This window comes from Octodon degus, unplaced genomic scaffold, assembly GCF_000260255.1.
Source record: "Octodon degus isolate 3935 unplaced genomic scaffold, OctDeg1.0 scaffold00443, whole genome shotgun sequence".
In the NCBI taxonomy this organism is placed as follows: Eukaryota; Metazoa; Chordata; class Mammalia; order Rodentia; family Octodontidae; genus Octodon; species Octodon degus.
In genome coordinates this window covers 315,229-323,737 of record NW_004525019.1, presented here as the reverse complement: position 1 = coordinate 323,737, position 8,509 = coordinate 315,229, and the positions used below count along the sequence as shown (strand labels likewise).

The 8,509-nt window shown below is 39.7% G+C and overlaps 2 pseudogenes; both read right to left on the bottom strand.

The window, feature by feature from the left end:
- Positions 1-2,874, bottom strand: part of LOC111812003 — an 11,472-nt pseudogene extending 8,598 nt beyond the window's left edge.
- Positions 2,875-4,230: 1,356 nt separating this feature from the next.
- On the bottom strand, positions 4,231-8,134 carry LOC101583905 (annotated as a pseudogene).
- Positions 8,135-8,509: the final 375 nt, after the last annotated feature.

Genomic DNA, 8,509 nt, shown 5'->3' with positions numbered 1-8,509 from the left:
AGGTTGTATATGGTGAGATTTTTGGACTTGTGTGCAAACATGAGAAGTGTAGAATTCTTTATCCTATTTTTAAAATATAATCTAATTTTTAAATATTTTTTATCATATTATGTAGAACTTAAAGTTCAACATATCAATACTTTATGAAAAATATCTGTTCCTTATTATGCCTAAGATTTTTGCAATGCAGTGAGATAGTGAGGTTAAGCCTGATAGCCGAAATCATTTGATAATAACAATAAGCTTGTCTTCTGGATGGTTAACAACCTAAGTTTGCATACCAAAATTAGAGAAAAAGGAGGGCTACAAAGAAAGCCAATATTTTATCCCTGGTCTTCTAAGGTCAATTAAGACTCAGGACAAATGAGAACTTGTACTGTAACATCATGTAACTCGGTAGTGTCCCAAATTTTCTGATCAAGAAGATTATGGGGCCAAAGAGGAAAGTGATAGATGATGTAGAGTGTGCCTAAGGAGAGTCACATGGGGAGAAGACACTCTCTCAGTCTTTCACAGAGAGCACATTCCAAGCATTGGCTGTGACTCATCCACATTGCTGCACTGACAAAGGTTCTAAATTCTGAGGTACAGGATCTCAGGATAAATCCTGAGGGCATTTCACTGACCTTCTCAGACCAAAAAGCTACAACTCTTGTTGCATAGGTCGTGCTTTACCTTGGTCTTAACCATCCAGTAGAAAAGTATGAAGACGATATATAGGAAACAAAGCCATGCTATTAAGTTGAGCTGTGGGGGACTCAGGTCAATAATTTCTGACATTACTAGTTAAACAGAAGACCCAATGCTATTATGGGCTAGTGGACTCTTTTAGTATATTTTGCTGAGTTTACATGCCTATAATATTCAATAACGGAACTTAGAAAAAATGTTGAATACCTATGAATGTCCATTTTGTATATCTGTATTCAAAGTGTTTGGGATAGATATATAGTTGCATTGTCTTAATGAATAGAATAATTTGTTCTAATGGTGTTTGTAAATAGGATCACAAGTCCGCATCTTGTACAGCAATTAACCACTAAGAAGAATATATGCAGTGTATTATTTGCTGAAACTGTACTTCTGATTTGATTTGAAACTGTCTCATTGCTATCTGTTTATCAATAAAACTTTAAAAAAAACAATTGGGAACACAATTACTTTCACTACATTCATGAGGTTTCACTCTGATATAGATCGTTTGTTTTCTCCTGAGAGTGAACATCTCACCACTGGCTGTCCCACAGGGACCACATTTCTATTTGCTAGGAACCCACTCATGTTTAACATGTTAGGGATCACTGGAGGTATTTGCAGAGTTATATTAACAGGATTTCTCTGTTGCATGAATTTACTATTGTCCAAATTATGTCACTCACTGTAGAATTATTCACCTTCACTCTATCTATGCATTACTCCATTCTATGTGTTCTCTCATGTTTAACAAGGCAAGACATATCACAGTAGGCTTTCTTACACTCATCACATCAATAGGGTTTCTCTCTTGTGTTAGTTCTTTGATGGGTAATCAGCTTTGCCTTTATAATGAGGCTTTCCCACAATTGCTGCATTTATATGACTTCTCTCCACTGTGAAATCTTTGATGTCTAATAAGCACCGACTTCTGGAAACAGGTTTGCCCACATTCAGTACATACATAGGGCATCCTTCCTGTGTGGTATCTCTGATGTGCTATGAGGCATACCTTCTGGCTAAAGGCATTACCACACTCAATACATCCTTAGGGTTTCTCTCCTGTGTGAGTTTGTTGTTTTATCATAAGATTGCCCTTCAGAATAAATCTTTTTCCACATTTACTTCATGAATAAGTTTTCTCTCCTGTATGAATTTGCATATACACAATGAGTGGTGATTTCCTGGCTATTTCCTATATGTGTCTTCAAATACTGAGTAAGCTGAGATTTCCTGAAGTAGGCTTTCCCACATTTATCACATTCATAGGGCATTTCTCTATTGTGAACATTCAGATACTTGGTGAGATTTAATTTGTGGTAGAAGGTCTTCCCACAGATACTACATTCATGAGGTTTCTTTCCTAAATGAATTTTCTTATTTTCAATGAGCTAAGACTTCTTGAGGAAGGTTTCCCCACATTTAGCACAATTATGGCATTTGTCCATTTTGTGTATTTTCTGGTCTTTATAGAATTGTGATTCAGGGCTGGTATGTTTTTTAATTTTAGTATGGGTTTTAATTTTACTGTTTGCTCATAAATATCATAAACCAAGGATCTCCTACTTACATTTAACTCAGCAAGCTCTTTTATGACACATTTGCTGTTCTGGTTAGATAAAACTAAGTAAGGTTCTGATGCTTTTCCATGTAAATCAAACATATGGTTGGGGCTTAAAGGAAGAAGACGTTTGTACCTCTGACTATTTCCAGGTTTATTTGGTTCATGACATTTTTTCATCCTGTTTGGCCTTTTTTGGTTTTGCAATTGCTGTTGCAGATAATCAGCTTTCTCAATTTCCAGATGGATCTGACTGTGGATTTCATCTTTCAACATCCACAGTGGTTCTCCGTGTTCCAGTGGGGAACGGACATCTGGCCTGCTGGCTTGAAACACAAAGTTTTCAGAAGCTGAGAAACGAAAGACCACTGATGGGACACCCTCTAAGTGACATGGGGCAGCTGTCCTCACCCACTGACACCAGACTTCTGTAGTTTTCCAGCATCAAATCCTGGTACAGATCCTTCTGAGCAGGGCCTTAGAGGTGCCATTCCTCCCTGGTGAAACTCACAGCCTTGTCCTCCAAAGTTAGTGACTCCTGGGCCTTTGTCATTTACTTCTGCTTCAGAAACATCCAGTAACTGAAATGCTCTCTTTAGCGTCTTCTGGATCTCTGTCATTTTTTATTTAGGACTCTGTGTCTTTGGTCAAAGACATCCCAAGAAATGATGCACTGCACACCCAGGAAACTCTTCTTTCCTTTCTTCACTCAAATGTTCTTACTTTTTCTTTGGCACCAGGAATTGAACTCAGGACTTTGCATTTTTCAGGTGCTTGTGTCGCTGAGATACAATCCGAAGACTCTGCGACCCCAAGCGCAGGGCACCCCAACTTCAGACTCAAGTCCCGCATCCCCAGCAACTCTCTATGCAAACTTCTCCGCCTCTAAACCTACACTTCAAGGATACTCACTTGCTTTGTCTCTGAACTCACCAAGATCTCCAACAGGATAGCTATTCATTTCCTTAACAGAAGTCTTTCTGAACACCTGAAATACCTGAAAATATGGAGTACTACTCAGCTATAAAGAATGATAAACTTGAAGCCATTATGTTTAAGTGAATGCTGCTTGAAGATATACTCATAAGTGGAATAATCCAGATGCACATGTGTAAATATCATATAGTCTTCCTAGTGTACCAACACAAAAGAAGAAATGAAGAGATAAAGTTGCCCCACAATTAAAAGGAAAGTGAGACTTAATGGATTTAATCATGAAGAGAAGGCAAGATAAAAAAAAAACTAGCAATATTACAGGGGCAAAAGCATACATTTATACGCACAGGATGGTTAAGACAATGATCCTAAATCTTCAGCAGGTTTTTGAAAATAGCAGTTAATTTTTAGGAATCTCACTAACTGTACAAGCTGATTGTTGTGAACTGAGCAACTGCACTGAAGATAGCAATGTGTAACAGTAGGTTCATGATTGGAATGCCTGTCACTCTGGACTTCTAAATACGTACTGATACTCATGTAATACCAATTGCTTTTATACTGTCTCTCAAATAAATGTTTGTTTTTTAAAAAGGGTAATTAATGAAAACAAGAGACAAGAAACAGAATTGTCATAGGACTGTCCTGCCAAAATATTATATACGGTTAGATTTCTAAATTTTTTATAAATTTATGTAATTGCTTACTCAAAGTTTTAAAAATATTTCTTTCTTTTTTTTCCACATTCTGTAGGGATTTAAAGTTTAACATATCAATACTTGGAAAATACCTGTTCCATGCTATATCTAAGATGATGATAGTAAGACAGATAGTGAGGTTAAGCTCAACTGCCTATGTTATAGGGTAATATTATCATTAAGTGTCTCTTCTGTAGGGTTAACAACTTAAGTTTGCAGACCAAAAATTAGAGATAAAGAAGGGCTGCAAGGACAGGCAATACTTTGACCTAGCCTTTCAAGGTGAGTGCGGACTCCACAAAAGAGTACCTGTACTGTAACATCTTGTATCTCAGTGATGGCCTAAATTTTCTGATCAAGGAGAATATGAGGCCAGAGAGTAAATTGTTCAACGATGTTGAGTGTGCCTAGGGAGAGTCACAAGGAGAGAAAACATTCACTCTGGCTTTCACATAGATCAAATTGGTCAAGTAATGTCCATGATGCATCCACATGCCCAACACTGCCAAAGGATCTACAAACTGCAGCACAGGGTTTCAGGTTAAATCCTGAGGGCATTTGACTGACCTTGTCAGATACAAAAGTTACATTTCTTGTTATGTAGGTCTTGCTTCATCTTAATCTTAACAATCCAGCAGAAAAGTCTAATGACTAGGTATGAAAAGTAAAGCCATATTAACATGCTGAGCTGTAAAGGGCTCAAGTTAACAACTACTGACATTGCCAGTTGTATGGATAACCCACTACTATTATGGACTACTTCAGTGTATTGGATTATTTCACTGAATTCATGCACTGACAATGTTTAAATGGAAAGGGAATATCCATCTCTGACAAAATTAATTAATAAAGGTGTTACAATTGAAGGAAGATTTTGTATCTGCATATACAAAATAGTTAAGAGAGATATACAGCCACTTTCTCTTAATTTAATGAGAAGAAAGGTTTGTACTAATAGTATCTGGACAGGATATCATGTCTGCATCTTGTACTATGAATAACCATTATGAAGACAACCATATTCAATATATTAATTATTGAAACTGTCCTACTTTCAGTTTTGAACCTGCCTAATTTCCATTTCTTTCTCAGTAAAATTAAAAAAAAAAAAGAAAAAAGAATACCTGAAGAGTATCTAACATACACTGACACTGACAACTCAGCACAATGAGGGACAACATTTGTGAGTACAAAGAGGTTGTGGTTTTTTATTGTCTTCATGCAAATATATATTCTTTTTCAAAAAAAATATAACCACATCAATTTTCCACATCCGTAAGAGTGAAGATGGCAGTTATTTTTTTTTCTCCTCAAATAGGTCACTTCTGCAAATAGTCTCTAAGAAATTGCTTTTCATCCTCATTTTAATGGTCTCTGTACTTTTTAGGATCCAACCCTAAAACCTGAAATGCATCATTATCTGCCAGTCCCTCTGTCTTACTTTCATTACTTTATCTCTTCAAAGGCACAGCACTTGTCCTTTTCTCCAGATCTGTGGCTGCCTCAGCATTTATGACAAGCAGTGATTCCCTCCCAGCTTTCTGTTCTTATGTCCCCAAATGGCCATCTGGCAACTTTCTCTTTACAGGAAAGGTAGAATCAAGAATAACTTCCCACTTGATTGACACCAAATCACTGCTCTCAATAAAAGCTGGCTGAATTTTCAGGTCTGAGCTGCTGTCCTTGGGAGCACTTCTGTAATGCAACCAATGACCAGCAATGATTGTCAGCATCTTGTTTCTACAGTAGACCGTACAGCAGTGGATACACTTGAAAGTTGGAGACTTGAGTGTTGTATAGACTGCTGGTATGACATGGTGCCTCTCCTTCAGGTGCAGCTCATAAGCATCAGCTGTCACAAAGACACCAAAACAGAAGGGGCAGGTCAGCTTCTGTTTGATGGGATTTTTTGGGCATGCATTCTGGCCAAGTCCTCACCTTAACATACAACAGGCACCAGTGCCTTGGAGTGGATCCCAGCAAGGATGGCCAGGCAGAGCTCCCATTCCCCAATCTTCTGTCTTGTTAAAATAGTGTTGAAATCAAGATGACAGAAGAAGAGTTTGCCATTAGCATCAAGGTCCAACTGGAAAACCCCTTTTATTATAATCCATAGGCAGCCCCTTCTTCCCAAGGGGCTTAGCCCTGCTGTGATGCAACAGACTCTGAATGTCATGGAAAGTGCAAGGGCAGAACAAGCACCCCATGCCATGCATAAGCAATGGTGCAACAGTTCTTCCTCTGAGACCAAGTACTTACAGGAGAGGCAATGGACAGTATTTTTCCCTCATCTACTTCAGAAAGGGTGCACATGCTGCCATTTTTGGGGTTCAAGTTTCTCACTGGACTTAGACTCACCATGCTTGTGGGCCACTTCCATGTAAACCTAGTAGACCTTAGAAGGAAAGAGATCATTGCAAATCCAGCAGGTTTTCCATTATTTGGTCTGTTTAAGCACCTCATTTGTGTCCACCAATGGTGAGGTGGCTTGAACAAAATTATTCTGGGAAACACTCACTAGCACTTGTGGTAAGGACAGGGTGTGTAGTGTACTAGTTACCTTCCTACCTGCTCCTGATGGCAGGAGTTGGACAAGCACCTAGGGTGGGGTAACAGTTGCAACACCACCATAGGGTACAGTCAAGGTCACCGACACAAGTGACCATGTTTAGGTGGGAATCTCATTCACTTGTTTCCCAGTTGGGATAAGTTGTCTGAGAAAAGAGCCTGTTGCGAGAGTAGACCAGATTGGTCTACCTAGTTTGCAGAGAGAACCCTTTAGGGAACTATCTGGCCAGGTGAGAAAATCTGACAGGGGGCACTCTGACCAACAGGAAGAACCCCTGACTGGACTACCTGGTCAGTTGGGAGGACCCCAAAAGTTGCCGTCTGTCCTGGAATAACCCCAGCAGGGGTCATCTGGCCTGCAGAGAGATCACCCCTGGTGAGAGAGCATGTAGAACCCCAGGGGTGACAGAGGGACTGGTAGGCAGGACAATAGACCTAACAGGTCAGCATATGATGCCCCAGGTTGTGTGAGAGGTAACACTCCAGTCCAGACAACTTTATTCACTGGAAGAACCCCTGTTCCAACAGACTTATCTATAGACCCAATTGGCTGACTCAGAGGCAGCACAGGAAAATGCACAGGCTGATTGAGTGGAAGCCTATGAAAAAGATAGACAGGTTGAGGATCTGAGGGCTGCAAAGTGAGGCCATTCTGGCACACGAGCAAAGGATTGGAGGCTAGAGCCAAGTGGGAGTAGGAAACAGCAGACAAGGAATGGGTAAGGTCTCAGAGGTGCTTGGGGCCACCATCACTGGCTGAACCACAGTTGAGCTCTGATTGTTCTGTGGCAAAGCAAAATGAAAGCAAGGCCAGGGGGTCACTATGCCTGAAGCACTGGTGTGTGGAGGTATGGCCAACTGGGCAACTGGTTTTGGAGCAATATACATTTGCTTCAAAAATCCAGTTCTCTTAAAGTGTTCTGAAATTACAGATCTAAGCTTATTCTTCAAGTTCCTGTGGATATCTGATTTCAAGATATGGTATATCAGAACAAACTGGCTGCTGGTATTTGTATTGCACTTTTATAGTAATATCTGTTAGATGTGGCCATCTTGTCCACTGAAAGCACATCATTTGCTTTTGGTTGCTCCCCCATTTCTTCAGTTCGCAGCCTAACCTGAGTTCATTAAATAGTGGAAATGGGCCACCAGCACAGGCTTCTTCATGCCATAGCGTAAACTATTTTAAGTTACCTTTTAAATAGGAGAAACTTATCACATCACTTCTAGAAGATTTAGGCTTACCAAAAATATTCACTGTGTGTTTCTGAACTTTCTGAACAGGGGCACTGTACATTCTGAAGTACTTTCCCACCACCTTTGGTTGTAAGACAAATGCATATTTGGGGCAGGGGAACACCAACTAACTCCTGGCCACCCACATCTTCATGGTAACGATGTAAATGATTTGTAAGTGATGTAAGCACTTTTGTTAAATATTTGCAGAGATTACAACAGTATGGCTTTGTTCAGTATCTCACTTTCTTTTCAGAATATTCCCAGAGAGAAACATCTCCCAATGATGGGTAATAAAATTACATCTCTCCTTGATCAAAGCTTTTAAGGTTCTTTACTAATTCCTGACAGGTGTCAAGTCCCATATTTATAACAATGCTTTTCGCACTTTTCTGCATCCATTTCTGATGTTGTCAAGATTTTGCACAGGCATTTGAAACATTTTTCAAATTTTCTGCTGGGCATCTCATCACACTGCCGCTCGCAGCACCATTGAATAGTCTGTTCTGAGAGGTGAGACTTCTGCCCCGCATCCTGCGCACCATCCTCTTCCCTCCTCTCTCGCCCCTGAAAGGGAAAATGGTGTTCACCTATCTCCTCCATATGGAAATCATGAATATAAACACAAATGACTGGAGCATACCCCAGAAGATGCTTACACAATAAGCTAAAGATATAACTTTTATATAAAAAGCAAAACACAACTCTTATTGTACAGGTCCTGCTTTACCTTGGTCTTAACCATCCAGTAGAAAAGTGTGAAGACGGAATATAGGAAGTAAAGCCATGTTGTTATGTTGAGCTGTGGGGGACTCAG